At 35.8% G+C, this 27,854-nt stretch overlaps 2 long non-coding RNA genes across 3 annotated transcripts; one reads left to right on the top strand and one right to left on the bottom strand.

Moving 5' to 3' along the window:
• LOC127856061 (uncharacterized) lies at positions 1–26,328 on the bottom strand. The gene is made up of 3 exons (XR_008037835.1): positions 25,386–26,328; positions 804–938; positions 1–138 (listed from the first exon to the last, which is right to left on the bottom strand). It is a non-coding gene; the product is annotated as an uncharacterized LOC127856061 (long non-coding RNA).
• LOC127856060 (uncharacterized) lies at positions 1,099–21,785 on the top strand. Of its 2 annotated transcripts, XR_008037834.1 has the most exons (5): positions 1,099–1,169; positions 15,376–15,468; positions 15,926–16,026; positions 17,531–17,709; positions 19,611–21,785. It is a non-coding gene; the product is annotated as an uncharacterized LOC127856060 (long non-coding RNA). The 2 variants fall into 2 exon arrangements; XR_008037833.1 differs by lacking the exon at positions 19,611–21,785 and having other exon boundaries at positions 17,531–19,363.
• Positions 26,329–27,854: the final 1,526 nt, after the last annotated feature.

Genomic DNA, 27,854 nt, shown 5'->3' with positions numbered 1-27,854 from the left:
CTTGGCAGTCTATATGGAACCTTCGATCACAATTGTCGCAAAGGATGGCTTTCTCGCTCCAGGACACTTCCCTGTCATACTTGCCACAGGGGTACTTTGTAGAGCCATGGTATCAAGGGTTCGAGATCTACACGGTGACTATAATGAAGTCATATGTTAGAAAAAAACGGACGTCTGCGTCTACGTTTTAAGACAGGAGGAGTAATTGTGAGTGTAAAAAAATGGCTCAGTTGATAAAGTAAGGCTCGAATGGTCATTGCTCGGGTACTACTTACATGTACCCCGGGTACTTTTAAGTATACTTACATGTACCCCGGGTACTGTAAATATACTAAAACGTACACGGGAAAATTAACGCTTAATCGGTCGTTGTCGGCTATTCTTTTTAATTTTTTATATTCACATGTATGTCAATTTTCTGTAAAATTGCCTCTATTATCGAAACTCATACTCAATAGGCATATGTTGATGCAGTTTTTTTAAGCGAATTTTGCTTAAGATATTTGGTAGTGCGTTTTACGATATCGGATTTTGTGCGGGAATACAACTCGGGTACGGTCTAATATCGACCGGGTATGATTAATTATATTTACCGTACACGGGGTACATGTAAGGGTACTTAAAAGTACATGTAAGTAGTACCCGAGCCGAAAATGACCAATCGAGCTAAAGTAAGTGTCCCCTACTCGAACACCGCACTATATGCAATTTTATATCCGCGATTACTCAATTATATTCAAACCTCTTTTCCATTAATATGAATATATTACACGTTTTACTTAGCTAAGACAATTTTGACATACCCACTATCTCCCTTCAGCACACCATCTGCAAAGATCTGACTTTTCCGCTCCAGTTTGTCACAGAGACCCGACGCCCGGAATACATGGCCTCATGTCATAAACCTGGCCAACTGGCATTTACACTTGTAAATTTCCCTGCATGACAAAAAACGCAAAATAAACTATACATGAACATGAAGACATTGTATTTGAAATTAAAATGATAAATCAATATTATTTTATACGGAGCACAATTTACCCCTTTTAATAACCGTTTCAATTAACGACCGTTTTGACTCTTGAAATGCTGCAATTAATTATCTCCCATGTTTGTAAAAATTTGATTTACTTTCATGCAACCATTTGATTGAGAAAAAATGATTACAGGTTAGTTGTACATGTGAAACTTTGGAAATATATTAAATAACTAGATACACGTTTATAATATACTGAGTATTTGACTTGATTAAAGTAGAAATGTCAATGCTAACAATGCTTGTAGTTGCAATAATTCTACTCTTAGCTGTATAATCGAATGCCAGTCAACTCGTACCTAAGTCAACTCGTACCCTAGTCAACTCGTATCCGATTTGGTCAACTCGTACTTTAGTCATTTTTCAGATTGGTCAACTCGTACCTTTTTAATATTTTGTTCTTAAAGGAAACAAATTGCGATGGGTGTTTGCACGCATTTGATGTTTTTTATGTTTATTGCAGGTACAAGTTGACCAATTAAAGTTATATTTTGGCATAGACTAACATAACTTGTATGTTTTTTTTACCAGGGTAAGATAAGACTAATCAGGGGTTTCACTGGCCCAAAAAAAGTTGTCGCCACTTTTTCGCGGCGTGAAAACTGTCTGTAATTCCAATCTTATTAATAAGAACAATCATTTAAAGAAAGCTTACTACATTTATGTCATTGACTATATTATCACTTTAAAAAGTATGTTATTACATAAAAAAACAATAAGTACCTTCATACATGTAAGTCATACCTTCATAAGTCTTAATAAGCTTTATTTGCATATAAAATATAAATAACATTTGTTCAAATGATAAAAATACATAATTGATCAAATTGATAAAAATACAGATAACCAAAATAATATAATATAAATAATGTTAACATCAATGTATTAAACAGTATGCTGCATAAATGTTTCAAAATTAATTATTTAAACATAGAATCACACCAATTTACATCATTTGAAAGGAAAAAAGAAATATAAAACATCATAAAACAAAGCATCTCACTTCAAATTGTTGCACATTTATATTTGGTCATTTGGACATGATATACATCAGCTTCTGTTGTTAAACATTTTCTGTAAGCGGTGGATGATTTCAAGGTTCAATTAAATGAATGTTTTTCACGCCTATTTCCTGAGAGAAATGCCCAGATAATAGCCACCATCTATTCTAGTTGCCTGAAATAACATAAAACATAGTTTTACAAACTATCAACAACAAACCAACACATAAATGTCCCTATCTTTAAATGTCTGAATTTTAACATATCCGAAATATAGTACATTGAGCGATCGACATACTTTTTATTTCAGAAATGGTTGGTATCTTAATCAAATTATATCCTTCCCAGAACATTATAATAAGGAGACATAAATGCTCACAAATACCTGTTGAAACAAGTTTTTATTTGTTTTTGTGGAGAAATTAAAAATGCTTTTGCCAGCCCCATGGTTTTGATAATAGAAATAGCGGCCCTAATCATCATTATAATTATTGATCGTCGTGACAGTTTGTCCCCGTGTTACTTAATGTATTGCTCAATATCATAAAGGAGCCGTTAATCCCATAATAACCCCCATAAAACTTGACAATAGCAGTAAAAACACCGTTTGTAACACTTACACGCTTCAGTCATTGCAATCTGCACTGTAGGTCGCTTACATTGTCGTAAATGAATATTTACAACTGACGGACGCTGGCCGCTAATGCTCGGTCGCGTGCTTTCGATTCACGGTACATTTTCGGATAGGATTTTACCGATTTTTTAAAATTAGCCACTTTAAAAGAATTGGAGACAATTTTAAAGCTTTAGCGCCATTTGGTGCAAATGGCGATCGACAGCGAAACCCCTGCTAATTAAAGTTATTACCCAAGTGCAGGGTCTTCCCCAGGCCATTTAAGCGCCCCTTGCCGGGGCGCTTGAATTTTGAAATCAGAGTCCCCGGGGCGCTTGAAATTTTCCGATCAGTGTATTCTTCAGTAAAAGAAAGTGGAGATTGTCCAAAAAAAATCGAGGTTTCCCTATCAGTGTATCAATATTCCCTGTTTTAAAAGAGCACTCGGTACCTACTTTCACAAGTAATCGCCATAAACACCACATGGGGTAATGGATAATACACTGATAAGAGAATAGCATGACGCGCGTATCGATTATTCTAGCCACATTACACGGTCATTTAAATGCTGACAAGGATGTATCTGGTAACTTTCCAGTCGTCAAACTGTGAAGTTCATAGTCCAATCGGTTACGCGAATGCTATTGAGGGCGGGGTTAACTATCGACCATTATTCTTGATTGACGTCGGGCATGAAGTAAGAGTTTATCGCAGCTTGATTAGCAAGAAGTTGTACCATTTGAGTAATATAAAACCGGTAATTAGTACAGTACAGAATATTAAAGACGGTTTCGGGCATCATCATCACGCCTTTTTACTGTAAACAAGTGTTATCTATGACTCATAATTAATACGAGAAATTAATTGCAAGTGGTAAACCATTAATTATTATAGCGAGTAAGTTGTGCAAATGACTCCCGGTTACAATTATGTGATAACAATTTATTTAATTCCAGTACATGTATATTTCAACATGTCCATTTATAGAACTGATTCACCTCGTTTTTTCTGACATTTATTTGACACGTAATGCGCTTTAACAAATTTTCGTTGAATTAATTACGCACACTTGTAAAAGTTTCGTCCGATAATCGATAGTTAGAAGACTGATGATGGCAACCGGCCGTGATCCTCGTGGACAACGTGAATTTCATGCATAATTCCGTCAAAACATTTATTCGACTCTTAAAGTGTGTAAACAAATTATCGTTGAATTTATAACGCAACGGTTAATATTTGTTGAAATCTCAAATGGGAATAATTAAATTTGTAATCCGAAACCCATTACCGTAAGTGGATGTTAACGCGTTTTTAATCCGAAACACACTTCCGAATGTAAATGTTACCGCAACGTTTAATATTTTTGCTTCAAATTAGCAGTGCAAATTTATTTTGTGTCGAATCTTTTACTCAATTAAAAAGAGGGCGAAAATTATGCAGCATGTACATCGTCGCGTCTATTGCATACAAATGGCGTGTATTGAGCGTTTTAACAAGCACACAACAGGTCAGGGGATTGACGCATATTCAGAGGCAATATTTCATCAAATCTATAGTCACTTAAAAAATGGCAAGGTTGGTGTTAAAGAAATAACTGAAAGCTTTTATCGTAAATATTTACCAGAAAGAGATTGATAAAAACGGAATAAACGGGATTATCGGGAAATAAATAGAAACTTGAAAAATAGTAAGTATTCAGTAATAGAGTCGGGTTGAAACGGATGTATTGGGGAATCGTTCGAGTCGGGATTTTACTATCTGTGCGGAAAAGTTTAAAAACAATTAAACAATAAAAAAAATATATTTTTAAATGACTGGGGGATTTTTTTGAAGAGTCATAGCGCACCAAATGACGTCTTTTGACGCTGTTTTTCTTTAAGTTATAACGCACCACAGAACGTGAATTGACACGTTAAATTAAAAAAAAATCAACGTCGGGAAGGGACACCCCTCCCGAACCTACCCCCGGTCCGCCCCGGGGCGCCTGAACAAATTCCTGGGGAAGGCACTGAAGTGTACAGTACAGCCAAAGCGGCACAAACATAATCCGCGGCTACGCCACGGCCAGATTATTAGTCCGCGGCGGCCGAATCGTGTGTTCACGCGGCGTATCGCCGTGGCACTCGGCATCGATCCGCGCAACGACGCCGAGTCTGTATTAACCACGCGTACTTTCGCGGAGTAAATCCGCCGCATACGTACGCGGCGGATCGAGTGAAAAGATATCCACCTACATGTACATACATGTATGTGTAGCGTAGAATTAATTACGCGCAACTGTTTATGTTTCGTTCGATTATCATTATTAAATTTGTAATCCGAAACACACTTCCGAATTTTAATGCTAACGCGTCCTTTGGCAAATTCTAGCGTCAAATAAACAGTGCTAAAATATCCTTTGTTTCATAAAAAGCGCGCGAAAATTATGCAGACATGTAGAACGTCGTTTCGAAAGTTTGGGTGTATTTTGTGTTGTATAAATACATGAACATCACGTCAGGCATAAATCGCGTGTTCAGTGGAGAAAAAAAACGCCCCGATTAGACGTTATTTCATCATCTCTATAAATAGTAACAAATGCCAAAATGTATTTGATACTTAAGGAAATTCGAGAATGTTTGTGTATCGTAAATATTTACCAGCATTTGCTTTAAAACTGGAATATACGGGATTATCGGGTAATTAGTAGCGATATTAACTGTATAATATGAACAAAATAAAACGTGTTTATATACGCATATTCAAACAATAGTTATAATAAGCTGATAATTAACAAAACTACAAATACGTCGTCACCGTCTTGATAATTGATGTGGCTTCAAACTGCTAATTTTCTCAGCTAAAATATAATAGCGGAATCAACATGCAATTAATTTATAAATCCACCATATGCTGGAGCCTTGACCACTTGTATGTGCGAAAACATAATTACGTGACCTTGTTTATGTGTGAAATACATACGCTACGGGCGGGAAACAAACTTAATAATTGGCCAGACACATTAACTATGCTTTCATGTATATGCTAATACAATCCGCGCACAATAAATTTATTATGATTTTAATTATTATTATAATTGTTCTTTCAAAATTTGTTAACTACATGTAACTAATAATTAAAAAAATAAAATATTTCATGATCGCATCGACTCGGCATCATGTCGCGGACCGCGGCATGCCTCGGCGGACAGATGCGAAGTTTCGCTGCGAAATGCGACTTGCCGCCGCATACTGACGCGGCTTCAACGACTGACGCGGCATCGACTCGTTTCGCCTTGCCGCCGCGGATCGCGAAATACGTTTGTTCCGCTTTGGCTGTACTGTATATATATATTATTCATATTAATATGTCCAATATACAAAGATTATATTATCTAAGATATTATCTATTTATTAACAACTATCATTATCGATGTTAAAAGGAAAAATCTTACGGTATGAATCAGTAAAATATTTGTTAACTTCTTCCATTGCATGATTTTTATAAATATTACCAAATTGCAAAATAATTATCATCCATGTCGTTACACTTGTGTATTAGTTAATAAATGTCGTTGTTGTTGTTGATATATATGCCTCAAATTATGGTTCGTCTCAAAATTGAGTCCATGATTTAATCAATTAATCAACACCTAAAATACTTATTAACACCTACGTGACACAGTTTGTTAATATCGTAATTTGCCTAATCTTCACCTTTGTTAAATATTGTTTAACACATTACTTGACACAAGTAGTTAATATATAAATCGATTTAATCTGCACCTTTGTTATAATTAAGAACACCTTTGAATCCAAACTAACAACTAACCAATCAATTATAAAAAATTAGGATTATTGTGTAAAACAAACGGATTTAATGAGTATTTAGATGTTTTAGCATTCTTCAATAAAATAATAAGATTTCCATGTAAATTTTCCCCTACCAGAATTTTTCCCCTAAAAATACTATTTCCCCTCCAAAAATATAATTTTTCACCAAAATATAATATTTTACCCTCAAAGAAATGTTTTTTCTTTTGGAAAAGCGACGATTATCCAATTTGTACCATGTACAACGATCTCGCTCTCTCTTTCTCTTCCGACGAACACTCAAATCTGGCAATCCCAGTGATTCTATATATAGCTCTTAAATTACGTCATGGAAACCGGGCAACTAATCGTATTAATCATGTGACTATTTTACTGGTTTCCGGTCTTGCGCGAGAAGGGTGTTTCGTCAATTAATTACCGGAAACCAGTCGAATTTTCATCCGGGTTATGTGAAAGCCAAGATATAAACGTTAACCCTTATCCTGCCATAAACCTAATGGCTTATCAGCCTCTCCACTGCCACTAAACTTTTACCATATGGCATCTGTAAACAAGATAGTATCAGTGGCATTGATTTAACAGGTTTTGTGCATTAACCTTAGATTTTATCTAATAACACTAAGAAGCAAAGTTGCAGATAAATAAATAAGCTTCACATTGGTATCATTTTTATTTACAAAGTACAAACATATGTTTACATAATTTATCATTAAAGATTAACATGATTCAAAGAACATGGCATAATTTGTATAATTCTGACCAGTAGAGCAGTAAAAATGTACTAAAATAAGATATTTGTTTACAAAATTATGTTTTATTATGAACAACAATATATCAATAAGTTTAATTTTGAAAATAATTATGTTCTGCAAATATTTTCTATGTTTTAGAAACACACTGAATAAGATCTTTCGAGAAGAGTCTAAGCTGAAATTAAACAGCAGTATAAAATTTTTGACATGGATGTCCAGTGTGGTTATAAAATTTTCTACAAAATTGTGCACAATGATTTGACTGATTTTGATTATTTGATTTTATAGTTTGAAGTATCACGTATGTACATATTATAATTAATTTATTCGCTGTCGCTCTCTTGATTGCTTTCAGGCTTGTAGTATTGGAGTGTATGGTAGCGCATGAAACACTCCGGATTACACATCGGCTTCTCACACTGAATGCATTCATATGCCGTATGTTTTCTCTTGAACCCTTCCCTATTTTTTGAACTTCCATTGCAAACAATGCAGTCCCTGGTGACCTTCTGTTTCTTCGCACCTGGCTTGGGCTTGCAGTGCCCAATGAAATGGCGTTCGGTCAGTCGGGCCAAGTGTTCAGACTTCCGTCCCTTCCGTTGTGGTTTCAGAGCGTTTGGGGCAGACTCGATCAGTTCCGTTACCAATGTATTTCGGAAGTCCATGTGGGAACGCTTCTTTTGCTGCTGGCTGTACTTCATGTGCAGTATGTAAGCGTTGACCACAAGTATATTGAAGAGGTGAAAGTACAATTTTTTCCACCACTTGACACATTTGCGGAGCACATCATAGTACTGAACAATTTGATCTGAAAGATCAACACCTCCCATTTTTTGTATGTAGTCCACAATTGCAGATGGCTTCATGATGGGCTCATTTGTCTTGCGATTAACTTTATTTGTCATCACCGACTTGGCCTCATGTATTGTTGACAACATGTGAACGTCTCGCTTGTCATGGTACTTCAATGCGAGGAGATTTTCAAGTCGCCTGAAGATGGTTTCGTCCTGCTTTAGCTTCACTGAGCCGAAAGCCTTAGGCACTTCCTTTCTGTTGATGCGCACTGTTCCACTTGCATAAGTATCATATGATGACAGCACATCATACAATTCCGGAGACGTATAATAATTGTCCATGTAAACATGGTGCCCTTTGGTCAGTGTTCCCGTGCGTGCCATCATTCCAAGAACGATTTTGGACGTTTGCGTTATGTCAATGTAGTGGGAAGTGGCATGACCATCTTCAGTTTCATCCTCCAATGTTTCGACATATGTAGCACAGTCCGTATTTCCGTGGTAGATGTCAATACCGACACCAGTGCTCCAGCTAGAATTTGAAAAGGGCAGGGTGGCTTTTTTGTCAAAAGGGCACTTTCGACGCGCAGTATTTTGTGAAAAGGGCACTTTCGACGCGCAGTATTTTGTGAAAAGGGCACGTTCGAGCGCGCGGGTGTTTCTGGAATGCTTTTATTTGCATGTTAATTTATATGTTATAAATAATTGTATTATTCCCATTATTATTAAACCATTCAAATATAATGTCTACAATGAGGATTAAACTAATTACAATGTAATAAGAGATTTATGAATTATCATATGTAAAAAAAAAAAAAAAAAAAATTTCGGGAGGGCAGGGCGCGGCGCCCTTCGATTTAGGCCTAGCTGGAGCACTGCCGACACAATACCCAGATGATGCCTCACACAGTTCGAACAGTTTCATTCCAAATTTATTTGGTTTCTGTGGATTATATACCCTGAATTGAACCCTTCCTTTGAATGGACATGTACCCTCATCAAAGCTCAAATCTCGCTCTGGCGCATACTTCTGAAAATTGTCTATGATCATTTGGAGGAAGGGTCGGATTTTATAAAGTCTGTCGGATTTGTCATCACTATCATTGTCAACAATATGGAAATTTGACAGTATAAGAAGAAACCTGTTTTTTGACATGGTTTTGTTAAAGAATGGTGTTTCAATGTTTTCATGTGTGGACCAATAATCTTCTAATGATGGTTTCCTAACAATTCCCATGAGAAGCACGAGCGACATGGACACTTTCATTTCATCAACAGTTGTATCCACCCACCTGGTCAGTCTGCTGTGTGGCTTGAGACTGTGTGCACTTTGAATTCTTGACTGTGCATATTTATTTGTTTGTGTCACCATATTTTGCCACATGCTTTCATCAAACAACACATTGAACATACTCAAAGGTGTTATATGATTGGGGATATCTTCGGCATTCAAGCCTACATGGCTATCAAATTCCATCACAACAGGTGGAGTGTCAACATTTGACCAGCCATTTTCTGTGTCAATTGGAAAATCCTTGTCACGCACAGATTGTTCCAGATTAATTTCATTAATAACACTAGCACTCAATAAAACATCTTCTAAAACATCATCTTCATCAATATTATCCAACAATTCGTCCTCACTATCGCTTTCTGTCCACAATTGATTGAGAACATCATCAAGGTTCATTCGACGGTTCGCCATTTTGACTGTTGACTTTCCTTTTCTTTGTGTTGGATTTTGTTCAGCATATAAACACGTATTGGCTACTATTTTTAGATGAAATGACGTTGCAGATCACGTGACAAGTATTTATGAATGGAAATGTAAACATTTCGTAGTAAAATTCCACTAGTAAATCTCAATCGAGGCAACAGAACAGGGAAACCCCCCTGAAACGACCTGAGGTCGCGATTGGCAGTGGATAGAGATTAAGCTTATCGCGAGCTGTGGTCGCGTATGGCAGGCAAAGGGTTAAAACAGAAAAAAGTCTCACAATTGGCGTTCATACACGAACAAAATAAAACGTTCGGACTCGGAAAATATTAAGTGCGTTGACGCATTTTTAAAGAATGAATCATCAAAAACCGTTGAAACCCAGCAGGATTCGGAGGTACATGTAATCAACATCGATTAATACTGTCGGATTATTGTGAAAGTGAAAGTAGACAATCGGCAGCTGCCGCACCTCTCCCTTCCAATACTGTAGCAGATCTAGATCGTCAACCCATTCATCATGAAATTGAAATCATAATACTGACATCGTTCCCCGGCCCCAGTTGAAAACATTTCCCATTATTAGATCTACACCTGCAACTTTATTTAGGACTTTGACTTTAATATTATACTTGTTCATGTGTTAAAGAACAAAAAGGTCAGAGACATGCCTCTTTTTCTAAAAAAACCTGAAGTCTGTAGGTGAGTTATAGACATGAAATGAACAGTTTTTATTTTTTCCCCAAATATGTCTCTTTCGCGCTCGATTTTCCCCTTTTACCCAGCGTCGAGCGTCTTCCCCTTTTTCTAAAAAAAACCTGAAATACAACGACGAAATAAGGCATCCTGCAGACATATATATATTATGTATACATTTAAAGACCTTGATTATTAATGCATTTCGTTATAATAGTTTATTGAACACAGAATATTAGCACTTGATATTAATTGATATTATATACTAAAACAAAGACACAAAACGACCCCACAATTATATACGTATGTACTGACGGTATATATTATAAAGAAGTAAATACCATCAGTTATAGCAAAAAATAGGTTTGTATTCCTCAGTTTACGTTTCTATAGAAGTCCGTTTCTCGAATGAAACTTATTAAAAAAATTATAAAGGGATTACTTACCAGATTTACAGTGTCTGTGTTAACATCTATCACATTCTTCGCACATAAATTATTATGATAATTGCCTTACACTCATCGCAAACAATATGTCCACAAACAACACAAACACAGTCACTATCTCCTTCATCCATGATGATGCAGATTAATTAAACAAAACACTTTTAAATTAAAATCCACAATAAACAATAAATGAAATTAAGTCCAAGACACGAAACACAGAGTCCGTATTTAGTTTCAAGATGGTAATGATTAATGATTAAAGCCAATCTGCAAAGCCTTTATATAGTAATTTGGGGATTTATTTTTATAAAAGTGAGAAAAACATACTCCTTTAACTCAGGGATTTCAATAGATTTTAAAAACCAAGAGTCAATGACCCCTGGACTGAAATTTTGAGGAGTCAAATTGCAAAAATGCTGGGGTCAATTTTGAAGCGCGTTAATTGTGTTTTTGTCTGTATTATTCAATTTTTTAGATAAAAATATGCTCTAAGAGTAACATAATATCTTAAAAAGTTATATTGCTTTATTAAATAACAATACCATGATGAAAACACAACATATTTTAATGAATTGGTATAGGGATTTCAATAGATTTTAAAAACCAGGAGTCAATGACCCCTGGACTGAAATTTTGAGGAGTCAAATTGAAAAATGCTGGGGTCAATTTCTAAGCGCGTTTATTAACCAGGTTTTCCGAAGGAAAAAACTGGTTATTAGATTGGCGAATGCGGGCGGGCTGGCTGGCGGGCTGGCGGAATAAGCTTGTCCGGGCCATAACTATGTCGTTCATTGTCAGATTTTAAAATCATTTGGCACATTTGTTCACCATCATTGGACGGTGTGTCGCGCGAAATAATTACGTCGATATCTCCAAGGTCAAGGTCACACTTTGAGTTCAAAGGTCAAAAATGGCCATAAATGAGCTTGTCCGAGCCATAACTATGTCGTTCATCGTCAGATTTTAAAATCATTTGGCATATTTGTTCACCATCATTGGACGGTGTGTTGCGCGAAATAATTACGTCGATATCTCCAAGGTCAAGGTCACACTTTGAGTTCAAAGGTCAAAAATGGCCATAAATGAGCTTGTCCTGGCCATAACTATGTCATTCATTGTGAGATTTTAAAATCATATGGCACATTTGTTCACCATCATGGGACGGTGTGTCCCACGAAAGAATCACGTCAATATCTCCAATGTCAAGGTCGCCACGACTAAAAATAGATTTAAAAAAAAAAAAAAACTTACAAAGGGGGTTAATTTTTTTGGGTCATTTCAAAAGTTCAGTTTGAGTTTTCTCCCTTTATCAGATTTTTTTTTCACAATGAAAACCTGGTTTTGTGACAATTTTGTCCCTTGTTGTGTTTTTGTCTGTATTATTCATGTTTTTTTTTTATAAACATATGCTCTAAGAGTAACACAATATCTTAAAAAGTTATACTGCTTTATTAAATAACAATACCATGATACATAACACAACATTTTTTAATGGTACACAAAGATAATGACAAAACAAATAATTTGTGCGAACAATATCCACATTAAGTTTGTCATTTCACAACTTTTATTATTTCTATCACTTTACTATGTTTATTTGTAAAAACAATAAATGCTCATTAAAATCTACTTCATCATAACACATTTAAATCTTTTCACACGTTTAAGTAATTTAAGATATATGGTAGCACCTTTTCATCACATATTTATCGTCATTATATTATGATCATCCCTATGATAGCTTTTGTAACAAAACACAATCTAATTGCATGGAACATCTAGTATATCTATTACTGTTTATCCGAATACTATACATGTCCGAAATATGTACACTTAAGAATGCCTTACCTGTAGTACATGTAGTTTAAATTTAATAATCCAAATTTTCATTCTTGTTTTCTGGTTTAACAAACCTTATCAAATGTTTGTTAAATCAAGTTAAGGCTTTCTCCATTATTGAATCACCATTACTTGTAATTTGGATTGCCAGCTTTGAATTAAATGCGGGTTATAATTTAATTTAATACAATACGTCAGCGATTTACAATGTCGAAAGTCATGACGTAGAAATTTAATTCTACTCGGATTATTTATATATAATCGAAGTAATGTGTTTTCTCAATGTTTATGTGTAGTATTATGACTTGTTAGTAAAAAAAAAAATTAACTGGTATTCTAGTTTATATAAGATATATGGGTGTTACTTGTTATTATCGGTAGATTAACCAAACTGACAAAACTCGCTGGACTGAATAGTGGATCTACGTAATTAATAGACCTTTGATCAATTTTGTTTTTTCTTTATTTTTGCTGACTTTCTTTAACCTTGCCATCTGCAAAGTCTGCAAAAAATTCTGCAATTATCGGATGGTCAATCAATTATCACGTAATAACGGCTGCTAATTACCCAGTTAGTGCGCACGCACTATTTAGACGGTGACATGTGTATTCGAAGAGATGAGATAATATAAACAACACCCGGGGTATTCTCTCGATTATAGACAGAGTTTCAAATTCTGATACATTAATTTCAATGAGAAGCACAGCGGGATTTTTTACCATGGAACTCGATATGTTAACTGACTGACGCACGGGTCTAATTTTCGATGCGTCAAAATGACGCACAGCAGAAAAAAGGGTTGCGTCAAAAACGAGTCATTTTTAATTTGCTCGCGTCAAAACGCAGGATTCTGCGTCTATTGAAATCCCTGTTTAACTTCAAAGTGGATCATACTTTTAATTGGTTAAGTCATCATGCAGTGTTTACAATCAAACATTTCATCAAAGAAAATGCCAACAACTACTGCGCGTGTCATTTTAGATGCACGACAAACAAATTGTTTAACAAATCGCCGACGGTCCTGTTGTCATAAAGGTGTTATTAGTCAATATTTTATCAAACAAAATGCCGACAAACATGTCGTTTATAATTATACACGTGTGAAAAATAATGAACTTGTGTACTTTTGAAAAAAAAAACATATTTTTTTTTTATAACCTTTATCTTTATTCATGTCAAAAACATATACAAAAACATATTTCACGTCTTTGATATATATAAATACTTTTTATGAGGGTACGTGTTGACCAATTCGGGTACGAGTTGACTTAAGTGGGGGTACGAGTTGACCAAAAATTGGGTACGAGTTGACCGAAGGTACGAGTTGACTTAGGTACGAGTTGACTAGCTTCGGTATAATCCAAAGGGTCCCAGAGCCGCCATAGCAAAAATTATCAATGTCTCTGGGAGTACATTTATATGGACTAACAATGCTTTTAACAAATTATAAATGCTGATCATCACAGTGTTTTTTTTCAGTTTTGGAGGAAGGGGGTCGGGTCCCCTGAGGGGCGGGAAATTCGCGCGTAAAAGGGGAAAAGGCGAAATTTCTATGCTTAGCTAGTAACAGTACAAAATCAAGTTTTAACACTATAATTCACCATACAGAGGGAGAAAAACATAATTCAAACTCTTTTATTCATATTCATAAACATGTTATGTTCATGTTCAAAGTTCAACATTTCTGGGCTCAGTGTTTTTTTTAGTTTTGGGGGAAGAGGGTCGGGTCCCCTGAGGGGGGAAAATTCGCACGTAAAAGGGGAAAAGGGGGAAATTTCTATGCCAAGTTCAACATTTCTGGGCTTTTCAGCGAATTTAGCAATTATTCTGGTGACCTCTTCACCAAGTCTCTCCGTGTGCAGACAAAGTCTGATCAGGGACTCGTGTGTAGCTTCCCCAAGCCTGTTTCTCTGTGGCGTGCAAAGCAGGTTGAGCAAACTAAACAATCTTTCAACACTCTCTTGACCGGACGTTTCTGGCGTTTCACTGCCGGCATTTGAAGAAGACTGACTTTTAAGTTGTACTTGTTTGAAAAGAATATCAATTTATTTTTAAGTTAAAACAGATTTGTATTTTTTTTTATGATAGCTTTTGGCTGCACACCACACTTTTTAGCCACCAATGCGAATTGGCCCGGTCAAATTTCTAAATAAAGAGAACATTGCTCAAGTAAGCACCATTTTGAGTGTCTTAATAATAATGAATGTCAGGTTTGAGTTGTGGTGATTTTTCTTGGATGTTTGTAAGTTACCAAAACATTGGTAGTTTAACTATAGCTGCATACAGGAAGTAGAATTAATGCAATTCGAAAACAGGTGTAATGCTGGCTCCGGTCAGTATTTCTGTTGGAAATTTGAAAGGGCGTACGGACATTGAACTATTACAAAAAATCTAATCCTTTGACCCCCAATTTTCTCCATTGCTGTTTAGTACTTGGTAAGTTACCAATGTAAAAACATGGTTTTCAGGCACCTTGCTTCTGCAGGAAAGTGGCAGTTTGTTGTTGAAACTGGCTTAAAAAGGCTCGGAAACACACATAATTCTGATGTTTTGATTTGAAATAATCAATACTAAAACATTTTGCCCCAACTCATTTGATTTGAATGTTACTGATTTTTCAGAAGGCACAGCCTCAACCATTCTGGCAATGTGCTTGGTTTATTTTCAGATTTGCGAGGTGACCAGTTTCCAGACATTGGTTCGCTCCTGCTTGTGTACGCGATTGGCCGAGACTAAAAAAACTGTAGTGTGCCACCTTAAGGTAAAACGACAAATTTCCAAAATGATCAAACACCCATGAAACATGCTTTTGCTTAATTATATATTCCTAAGGTTTTGTTTTTTAACAGAGTGTTTGCCCATAACACTATTGTATGACCAATACTGTTCGTAAATCAAGGGAGGTAATTCGGAATCATGTTTACTGGTTTCTGCAATTCTCAAACAGTTCTGTATGAAGAATGTGTTCAATTTGTAGCCGGTATGGACAACTTACTACTCTGTGGTGAAGAAGGGCTTTATATTCATATAATGTCAAAAATTATAGCAAACAATATAAGAATCCAATCAAAACAATGAATCAAAATGGCCGTTTGGGCAGAATTTAGTACGGTTAAGGACCTATGGCCTGGTAACAATCTTGTTAACATTGTTTCCATGTTAACATTGTGCATGCTTTCGCATTGAAATCAGACAGTGTGGAATGTCATTTATTTCAGGTTTTAGTCGTTTGCTTGTAAGGCAAGATTGTCCCTGGAGAAGAACTAAAATACGTCAACAGCCTTGTAAGCGGAAAGACACTCCGTTGCAGTTACTGAAGGTAAAACGACATCTTCAGTGGGCTAGGTAAATGTTGGCATGTTTGTCGGAATGTGTTTCCTGGTCTATACCGAAATGTCCTGCGTGCTTTGTTTAATCTATAACTGCGCCATAACTTACTTTTCGCCATTGTGCGCAATTCAACTGATGATATTTATAAGCAAATAAAAAGTTATTGTGAAGAAGTGACTCTTGCAAGTGCCTCACATTGTTGTATGCCTTTTAACAATGATCTGAGCTTACTAGAAGTTTTACTTTTTCTGTTTCCACGAAATATGGATTAATATTTATCTCAGATGTCAATTTTTAGGCAATCATTAGTGTCATATCAGGGGTATTTCCTCAATATGTCAGCCCCAATTATTTATGCTATGATTGGGTTATCTCCCTTGCATGGGCCTGTTTAAGGGATTACTTCACAGGGGCCTTAAATGGTGTGTTTTTACAACAGATTAAAGGTACAAATGCTTAACTTGCCTTTCAAGATCATGCTAAGCATGCAATTTATTTATATTTTTATTACTTTAAGCAAAAACATGTGCATTTGTTGTGAGAGCTGTAAAAATCTAAGCAACGCCAAGTATTTATTGGCCCAAAACTGCGTGTTTTTGTGTTGCTTCTTTGATAAAGTTATGATTTAAAGGCTGACCAAGTCACCTGCACTACCATTTGTCATCTCAATGTGATTAAGACTTCATTTAATTGTTGCAATATGTTTCTGTGAGGTAGCTTTTCACTACCATGACTTCTACAATGACCCTGAAAATGGCATAGAAAAAAAAGGGAAAACAGGGGTCGGATTAAACGCTTTATAAATAACAAACAAGCCTTCAGACTTGGTCAAAAATGTATTATATTTGCTTGTTTTTGTCCAAATTTCAAGAAAACAAGTCCATATATTGCAGTTCTAAGACTTTGCTGGCCCTTAAGGCTGCACACCACACTTTTTAGCCACCAATGCGAATTGGCCCCGGTCAAATTTCTAAATAAAGAGAACATTGCTCAAGTAAGCACCATTTTGAGTGTCTTAATAATAATGAATGTCAGGTTTGAGTTGTGGTGATTTTTCTTGGATGTTTGTAAGTTACCAAAACATTGGTAGTTTAACTATAGCTGCATACAGGAAGTAGAATTAATGCAATTCGAAAACAGGTGTAATGCTGGCTCCGGTCAGTATTTCTGTTGGAAATTTGAAAGGGCGTACGGACATTGAACTATTACAAAAAATCTAATCCTTTGACCCCCAATTTTCTCCATTGCTGTTTAGTACTTGGTAAGTTACCAATGTAAAAACATGGTTTTCAGGCACCTTGCTTCTGCAGGAAAGTGGCAGTTTGTTGTTGAAACTGGCTTAAAAAGGCTCGGAAACACACATAATTCTGATGTTTTGATTTGAAATAATCAATACTAAAACATTTTGCCCCAACTTATTTGATTTGAATGTTACTGATTTTTCAGAAGGCACAGCCTCAACCATTCTGGCAATGTGCTTGGTTTATTTTCAGATTTGCGAGGTGACCAGTTTCCAGACATTGGTTCGCTCCTGCTTGTGTACGCGATTGGCCGAGACTAAAAAAACTGTAGTGTGCCACTTTTTGTTGTTGTGCGACATGATGGAATACGTATGGTTTGCGGTAGATGTCGTAAAGCGAAAGTCGTGATAGTGAACTACGTACGGTTTGCGGTAAAGGCTAAAATAAAGTAAACACGCCGATGCAGTTCAGGAAAATTGTAGTAAATTTGTAACAAAAGACGTATTTAAATGAGGTATTGATTAAAATTGAATAACACTTCCGAGAGGGGAATTTTAAAAATATTTGGGGGAAAAATATATACTCTAAAGATTGGGGAATGGGGGCCGAATAACGCCGAATATTTCATAAAAAAACCCACTGCTGATCAGGGCTTTCCTTTGACCCGAGCTCCCGGGTTTTGACGCTTGAAAATTACAGAAGACCCCTTTTTGACTCTTGAGAAAATTACGTCATGCGTCACATTTGACCCGGGGGAATATACCGACTTGCGTCAACGAGATCAAAAGTTGTGCAGACTAAGCGATAATTGGCTCGGGGCGGAGTATCTCATTTAGTACACGCTAATCGTTAACGCCCGTTTCAAATCATCGAAGCACAAGTCCACCCAGTAGGCGGAGTTTGGTTAATTAAGAAATCTAGTATTGACCAATTAAAACCCTGCTGGTTTGATGACGCGTGTATTAACTTTCCATTATTTATCATAGCGTTTGTTATCAGCTGTTTGCGGAAAAGACGTGTATTAAACCCACCTAGTTGCAATAATCCAACTCCCAGCTATTGACCCTCTGAGCTGTACGTATGTACTCATAAAAGCTCAGAGCATTTAAGAAGAACTATAAACCCACCAAAACAGAATGGACTCATCCGCGTCAGTTTTAATAATATTCAATATAAAATAATAACATCCATATCCACAGAACACCGTAAAGCATATTTTGAGATATTTCCAGAGTATGGCAGAATGTATTTCCAAAGCTGAATGCACCCATCACTGTTTTACTTCATGATTGCTCAGTTCAAAGACGCGCGAAAGTTATGCTGGCATATGTACTGTCTACAAGGTCAAATTACACGCTTTGCATCAAAGTTGCTAAAAATAACTATAGAACCGATATTACTGACCTTGTGGCAAAGTGACAATTTTTGCATGAGCTAATTGATTACAAAATACATGTAGGCGTAATAATTGACCGTTTGAGAAGGCATAGAAAACAGCGTGTTTGTCGCACGTCTTCAGTGAAGATGGCACATGAAATAATTAAAGGGCGTCGGAATTTTTGATGGGATTAAATACGGAGGCACCTTTATCGGCGAGTAGAAATAATTTCCTTTTATAGTTTACCAATTTATATAGGCTATTGTGTTTAGGTACCACCCGTATGTTTTTTGTTGTTGTTTTTTTGTGATAGCCAGCGGAAATGTGTTTTTTTCACATTTTGTATTTCATTCTTAATTTAATAGCCACGCGAAACGGTCAAACAAAGTTATTGGATAAAGTGTCATTGTGCTTGTGCATTCGGAAAATGTCGCAGAGAAACCTTTTCGAATTCGGAATCGGTAGTAACTCTGAAAGTGTGTGTAAGACGCCAACGACAAAGCGTACTTTAGATCTAAATGACAGTGCTCCTAACACCCCCAAACGTGCGAAAGAAGAACATATGACATATTACTCTGCTGTATACATGAAGTTAATGTTGTATTAGAAAACATGTTTTGTATTTATTAATCATTGAAATATTGTGTTTAAATGCATAGTGTTGTAGTGACAGTAAAATGCAAGAAATAAATGTTAACATACCTGTATCTTTTAAGTTGTTGCTTTTTATATATTATATCTCAGTAATTTGCTTAAATTGCAAAAAATCATTGAATCTCCTGCGTTATTATTAGGACTCTCAGAAGTTTGATTTTGACTCTTGAAAATATGGTCCCAAGAGTCCTTGACTCTTGAGATTTGAGGTCTAAGGAAAGCCCTGGCTGATCAATATTGAAATTAAAGTATAAAAACAATAACAATTTTGATCTTAATTCTTTTTTTTTTATTTTCCAGATGATACCACTATTTTTAGTTAAATTAGATGAAAGCACATTAAACAGCATTAAGTTTACCTTGATGATCACAGACAGCTTGGACATTTATGCTGTGAAAGCCTTTCCGATTTACATACGAAGCTTCATCACCATGCGGTGCCTGAATGCCGACGTGTGTACCATTTATGCAGCTAATTATGTTCGGGAATCCAGCAATTGCATAGAAGCCTTGTTTTACTCTTTCCTTCTCAGCTGGTGATGGCCACACAACGAACTTGTGCATTAAGTGCTTGAATATGGCGTTGGCTACATTTTCAACAACTCTGCTTACCATACATTCGTGGAATACAAGAGTGTCTCCAATGAACGAATAAAATGCTCCAGTACCAAAAAATCTCAATGTTATGAGGATTTGCTGAATTGATGTCAGCGCATGGTTTCTGTTTGTTTGCCGTTGCAAATCATCCTTATGTAGATTTTCTAAGAAAGAGACTCAATTCTTCTAAAAACGATAACGTGCAATAAATTCTTCACCAGTTAATTCATCAAGATGATGTGACAATCGAAATTCCATTGGTTTCCTAAATGGCAGAGTGGCTGTAGCAGCCATTTTGAAACCTAGTGTTAAACTATTTAATTGTGCTTTAGACCACAATTAAAGTTAACGGCAGAAACTGCCGTTTAACTGGCTGTTAAAAGTCAGTGTGATTTTGAGCAACCCAATCTTAATGCTTACGCTGATTTTAATAAGCCTGTTATCATTTAATGGTCCATTAAGACTTAACATTGCTTTGAATTCGGTAAATTTTGGAACCATCAACCACATGGCCTTGGACTGAAAATGATTGTGGAAGGTGACAGGGACGGAATAGCGACATTTCGTTTTTTTGTGATGTGCTTTCAGGGCTTTGCAAGTAAGATTGTTGCGTTTTTATGCGCCCGGTAGGGATGCATATAGCAGTCGTACTATCTGTCAGTCCGTACGGCATTCTGTTTTTTTCAGTTTTTGTGGACGAAGTTATGGGCCTGATTTTGAGGAATTATAGTACAGTCCTATGAATATTAGTGGATCACTACTCGCTAGTGATTTGTTTAATGTCAGTGATTACTGCCTTAAATATTTATATCTACATTGTTAATAGACATACTGTTAATTCATTTGTCTTCAAAATGTCATCAAAATTGGCTTTTTAATTGCAGGCCTCGACACTAACTTATTTTTCAACTAGCCCCATGTAGAACCTACTAGCCCTGACCAATCTTTCATGTGCCCTGACCTAAGTATTATTAAAACATTTATATTTATCATTAAACTTGTATGTTCTTGTGTGTGGAGATGCGCAATTATGATTCAATCATTCCCATTACTAATAACAACAAATCGTAAGTGAATCTTAAATGTCGCAAAATAATGTATTACAGTAGTTGTAAAATTGTACAGGGATAACTCCCTTTAAGTTTTATACTAAAAGCCGGGATCAACCTTATATATTAGTTTTGCCAATTGAATTGGGTAAAAAAGATTATCAAAACACTTAATTGATAAAAAAAAATAAAGTTATTTCAAGTTGAACATGTGCAATGCATTGAAACCTGTGTAACTGTAGCAGCTTATTTGCAGAACCCGAAACTCTAACAAAGGGCAGGTGAACTGATGTGATTGTACATGTACCTTTGAAATAACAACCCCTTGTGACCACTGAAAACCTGTGTCACAGCTAAAGTTCGTCTTGATCTGTCGACCAACAAGTGCAGGACCACCGGCTGCCATCATCTTCTGTTGTTAGGGTCAATGCGTGCTGGACTAGCTTTTTTTACATTATAGGTCAATTTGTCCAAGTTTAGAGGCACTCTTTTTCAATCAATTAACTTTGATAGTTTAAATACATCTTTCTGAGTGTCATCCTTCGGTTTGTGTTTTTAGACCTGGCTTCAAAACAATAATTGAGCTTTAAGCCCTTTCAATTTGTCATTTTAGGTTTCATATGCAGCCAAATTATCATCAACTTGTTTGTCTGATTGCCATAGTCCCCATTCAATTATGGAATTAGTTAAACCTTCTGATTTCAGAACTCTTTTCTATTCGTTGCGTTTCTTCAAACCTTTCCCGCAGCATTTCCTTTTGCTTTTGTTCAATCTCTGCTCTCCTTTGCTTTAACAGCAATCTTGTTTTAGTGACTTCACCCCTTGCGATAATCAATAACATGTTTCTTTTTTATCACTTTTGTATTTCAATCAATCCAATGTTTTATTATGGCAAAACAGTATAGATGTTTCTTGTGCTATAGTGCTGATGTTAGGTTTCTCGCGTAAAATAATTCTGTCTACATGGCCAAATATGGTCTCAGAAAACTCATTATGTTTTGGAACTGAGCATGTTTTAGAACGTTTCTCAGGTGGAGCATCCGCCAACTGTCCATCTTTTAGCAAATCCTTAAATAATTTCGTCTGACAGAGTCTTGGCAAGAATGTACTGAAAATGGTGATAACTTTATCATCATGTTCCCATGGAAGTACAAGACTTTAAAAAAAATCACTACTGTACAGGGTAGCCATGTTACAGGAAGAAAGTGTTAATTTGCCTTCAATGAAATCAGACAATTTCTCAACTGCCAGATTTAAAAAAATTTATCAATTGATGTTATTCACTGTAGTATTTTGAACTATCATGCAAGGACATGTATGTTTTTACAGTGATTTTTTAAATAAAAATTTCTTGCAGCGCCTTTTGGATTGGGAAAATTAGCGCGATAAACCATGAAATTGGGAAAAATAGCGCGATAAACCATGAAATTGGGAAAATTTTTAAATATGATTATAAGAACAGAATTAAAATTATTAAAGTATGTTGACAGCATTTTTATATTATAAAGTGCTAATTTAATGTGTTCTTACAATGAAGACAATGTTAAGTTAATATCCTTCCACATTCATATTGAACTTGCAATAATCTATATAGATTCATAAATATACCATTTAATCATAACCTCTTTAACAGTAAGAATTTAATTCAGTATTCTTTTAAATTAAATATCATATGGTGAAAACATTAACAAATATTTATAAAAAAAAAAACGCTTTAGTGGTCTTGCTATGCCAATGATGTATTAAATAGAGTTAAAATAATTTATTTCATTTCTTTACCTTTCAACATCTTCATGATCTTGCACTTCAATGCTATTTCAGTAAACTGTAAAGCGTGACAAACATAATAAAGCAGAATATGCATATGAATCTGATTTTACACAGATCCACTAACATATAAATCATATCATGTTTGTCTCTTTCCATTTGCCAACGATACTCATCTTAAATGCATTAACTTTGTGAGTAACGGTAGACTAACTCCAATTTCCCAACACTGATTTCCGTGATGCACATTCACTGTGAAGATTTGTAATAAATATTTGTTGTTTTTATCTCAAACGTTGTATTTTGCGTTAATTGACACACGCATTAAATTATTCCGTAATAACTATATGATATCCGTTGTTAATTTGAATGTTATTTATCATTTTCGCCGCTCATCGTAAATTTCTCGTCTGCTTGCCTCCATCTTGGGCATGTGTAAAAACAGGCGTTTACAATCGGGATACATCGACTATCGTCGGTATCCTCCGCAATATAGAGAGAGATGTGGATAGCAACGTAAAATCGTATTCGGCTAAATTCGCGAAAAATACGTAAGTCAGTTGTTGTTCGGCGACGACACGGCAACTCGATCGACACTCGTTCGAAATTATTGCTAAATTACATTGTAATCTTATTGGCTTCATTGGGAAAATTTTGTCTTTTTTTGGGAAATTTTAATCAAATTTTTGGGAAAAAACGTCATTTTTTGCAATTGGGAAGCAGCCGAATATCGGCTGTAATTTCTGGCAAAAAAAATCACTGTTTTATCTTCAATAAAACAATAATTCAATTGAGCTTTAAGCCCTTTCAATTTGTCATTTTAGGTTTCATATGCAGCCAAATTATCATCAACATGTTTGTCTGATTGCCATAATCCCCAGTCAATTATGGCATTTAAAAGTTAAACCTTCTGTCAGAACTCTTTTCTCTTCTTTTCGTTGCGTTTCTTCAAACCTTTCCCGGAGCATTTCCTTTTTCCACAGTATCGGGAGCAGCCGGGCGAAGCGGGACGGTGAAGTATCAAAGAAAAAGTTTCTCACCTTTTGCCGTCACTGGAAAAGTTATTCGCACTTCGAGATAAACCACGGTAAATACATGTTAAATCGGGACTCGGGACAAAATTTTATATCGACATATCAAATTATTCAACATAACGAAAATCGAGATAAGCGATGTTTATTTATATAGATAAAGAAGGAAAAAAAAATGGGACATTGAGCTTACTTCGACATATCGAGAATATCGAGATATCCGTTGTCGAGATAACGAGAGTGGACTGTATATTGAAGTTTCACTCGTTGTGCATTAGCTTTGGCTCTTTTCCACTGGGCCACAGAACTACTATCACTTGTTCGACTGGATTTTCCTGAGGCATTTGAACCAACTGTTAGTTTTTCTAAAGCTTCTTGTTTCAATGTCTCTATTTGCTCTGTTTCTCCAGTACTCATGGTGTCGTATGCTTGCTTCGACGATCTTTTTACTGTTCTGCCGCCAGAGCTCCAGATAATTTTTTCAGGGGTATTTCACTCATGAAATTTTTAATTGATGAGTGAAAATCAAAATCCGATAATTTTAAGGAGTAGTTATGTTCAAAGGATCAGAATTAATAATAAATTACACATGTAATGTTAACTCGCTATAACAAGCAGTCTTGTACACAATAAAGCAATCACTTTTTTGTATTTAATAGTGTTTTTTTAGTATTTTGCCCTCGGCTTATAAGCAGCCATTAATCTCTTTTTCCGTCTTGATTTGGCAAGCCATTGTTTAGCACACACTGTACAGCCACGATCAAAATCGTCTAAGCTTGGCCCACAAGACTTGTTTATTATATGTGTATTTTGGCGCCATTTAAACAGTGCTTGAATGTGAAGGGGTTTTCCATAGTGCCACACAAGAGATGAACTGAAAGCATAAATTAATGCTTGAAGTTGGGCGAATTGGGTTTTATCGAATGTGATGTCAAATGTTTTCACCATTATCGTTTATAGATTCTCAACAATGCAGCAGGGAGCCCGTTGTGTCAACATCGGCCTTTATCGTGGGCCAACATTAAATGATACCGTTCTTACTGAGGAGTAAATTATGTCGGGAACCACATTTTATACATAGATGGTGATGTCACTACGTTTTTACCGGTGTGTCATCTTTACATGAATTTATAGCATGTATAAACGGCTAATACGCATTGAAATTGCACACGATGCGTTATCCAAATTTAGTCAGGAGTTATTTTACTCAACAAAATTTTAAGTCATGCGTATTTTCTTTTTTGTCATGCGTATTTTACGCAAATACGCATCCTATCTGGCCCTCTGTCTGCCGCAATGCAGACAGATTAACCCGTTGACAAAAACAACACATGCAAGTCGCTTTAAGTAGTGTATTTCCACGTCATAAAGGGTAAAAAGCTACAACAGAAATAAAAAAGACATTAAATGACCTGAATATATCATAAAATGTTTCACCTTAACATCATTATCATCGTGAAAATAAGACACATGTATTTCGCATAACGTTTTAAGTGACCCATATGGCCTTCCGTAGTTTTAGCAAACGAACAAATGGAACTGGCCTATTGTGAATCAATTTCCAAAATTACAGCATAGAAAACGAACGAAATCAATGCCACAACAATACACATATTGTAAAATGCACCTACATCGTGAGGGAGAAGCAGTTTTTAACAAATTTCGTTGACTTTAACAACCCAGGAAAAACTGTGTTTATAATGACAATATTACTACTAAGGGACATAACTTCTCAATTAGAATGCACACAAACTATGCCGCACAATAAAACCACAAAGCGTATGCAGCACAGTGATAAAACAGCACATCATAAGATTACAGAAACACAATTTACCCTGCTTTACATGTGCAATGAGCAGCAACTATGTGGCCAGTTTGCTTCTTCACAAGAAGCCAGGGATGGTGCCACTGCTTCTTGTCGTTTACTTTCTGTGAGGGTACAACTTAGGCAGTCAGAATACACACAGAGGTTTCGGGAATGTCGTGGTACAGTATTTTCTGCACGTTTCCTGATAAAGAATAATAGTATCCGTCCAGAGATTTGTATGATTTCATGACTTCTTGTGTATATTGCCCTGGTGTATGTACGAGGTAGTTCCACACATCACCGTACTGGACATTCGGCCACTGACAACAGTTTTCTTGCCAACATTCGGATGAAATCGTGTATGGATCTTTGATAAGATGTCCATCTACCGTCAATTTTTGTTGATTACGTCTATCCGCCTCTATTAACGTAAAATAATGATCAGAATAGCAACTACTATCGATGCTCGCCATGGTTTTCTCATACAGGATGTTGATCTTTTTGCCAACCAGGCAGTGGGCATGCGCGAAAAATCCCGAATGTAAACAATAACAATCAACTGGTCTATTAGCCGATTTCACAAGTTCTAAAACAACACCTATTGTTAAAATATTTTCTCTTAGCTGAGGTGGTTGATTTCCAGGTTCAATTAAATGAATGTCTTGCACACCTATTTCTTGATAGAAAGGCCCATGATAATTACCACCATCCATTCTTGTTGTCTGAAATAAAACAAAACATATTGCTACAAAATATCAACAACAAATCAAAACATAAATATCCCTATGTCCGAATTTTAAAATATCCGAAATATAGTACATAGGGCGAAAAATCTAATTCTGATTTCAGAAATTGTTGGTGTGTAAATTAAAATATATCCTTCCCAGAACAATATAATAATGAAACTATTTAACAGAAATGCTCAAAAATGCCCGTTGAAACAAGTTTTCATGCGTTTTTTGTTGTGGAGAAATTAAATGGAACAAAAAAAATGGCGGACGCACTCAGTTGCTTTTTTTAACAAAGACTGTTGATTTTTTACTCGCATGTGATAGTCAATTCTAATCCAACTTTTAACATCAAAACATCAAAATGAAGGTTGAAAAAAAGGATTTTGACAGAAGTTGAAAAGCATTTACCTTCTATTAATCCAATAGCGTATGATACACTTTGAGTGATCTTTTTGAAACCATTTTTCATCCAATTGTGTCGGTCAGTCGGACCGATTATCTTAAATCATTTGTCGGTCCTTAGAAAAATTTGCCTGTCAGGACCGGCGGACCGACGGTTTTGGCGAACCCTGTATTTTACTTAAAGGGGCCTTTTCACAGATTTTGGCATTTTTTTTAACTTATTCATTAAATGCTTTATATTGATAAATGTAAACATTGGATCGTAAAAGCTCCAGTAAAAAATCAAGAAAAAAAATAAAAAAAGGAAAAGAACATTACCCGGAGCAGGTTTCGAACCAGTGACCCCTGGAGTCCTGCCAGAGTCCTGAAGTAAAAACGCTTTAGCCTACTGAGCTATTCCGCCGAGTACGCATTCTAGACGTATTTTATACCTTATAAAAGCAATCTTCGTAGTTTCACAAAATTTAACAACAACAACAGAACTCTCCAAATTATTCAATCGTTTCGCGTTGCAACGCTTTATAATTTTTAGGTTTTAAAATCGTCAAAAGATGCATATAATGGCTATATTAGAGCATGGTTAATGTTCAGTATTACTGTTTCCTCACAAATATCATAACTAAAACGAAAACTTACGAATCTGAAACAACTTTTTTCAATTTTGTCAATTTACCAAAGCGTGAAAAGATCCCTTTAAACAAATACAAGAAAGAACCAATATACGTATATAACTTACCCCATGCCACAAGGCATTGTACCCCTGTATGTGGGGTACTAATTCCATTAATGCTTCCACTTCGTGGATGCTCAGAGAAACAAATTTACTCTTTTTATTATCAACAATGTGCACATACGTAACTCCCCTAAATGGAGTTACGGATAAAGCTTTATTTTCGCTAAGGCCGTTGAGGCCTTCACTACTTCTCCGTATGCCTTGCGTTTTTCAGCAAACATGTTTTTGGGATTGAAATGAGAATAACCCTTTTATTTATATCGATGCTCATACAAGCCTTTTCCTGAACTACTCATAGAGGAAGTGTATTGTACATAGTTGAACCCCAACGCCATTGTTTTAAACCACACACGATATTTTTCAACCACTCAACACATGATTTCTACAAGCGGGAATTTAAAGTTTAGGTTATTTAGATAAAATTGAT

This window comes from Dreissena polymorpha, chromosome 13, assembly GCF_020536995.1.
Source record: "Dreissena polymorpha isolate Duluth1 chromosome 13, UMN_Dpol_1.0, whole genome shotgun sequence".
Classification (NCBI taxonomy): domain Eukaryota; kingdom Metazoa; phylum Mollusca; class Bivalvia; order Myida; family Dreissenidae; genus Dreissena; species Dreissena polymorpha.
The sequence above is the reverse complement of the archived record's forward strand: the minus strand, read 5'-3'. Positions and strand labels throughout refer to the sequence as shown.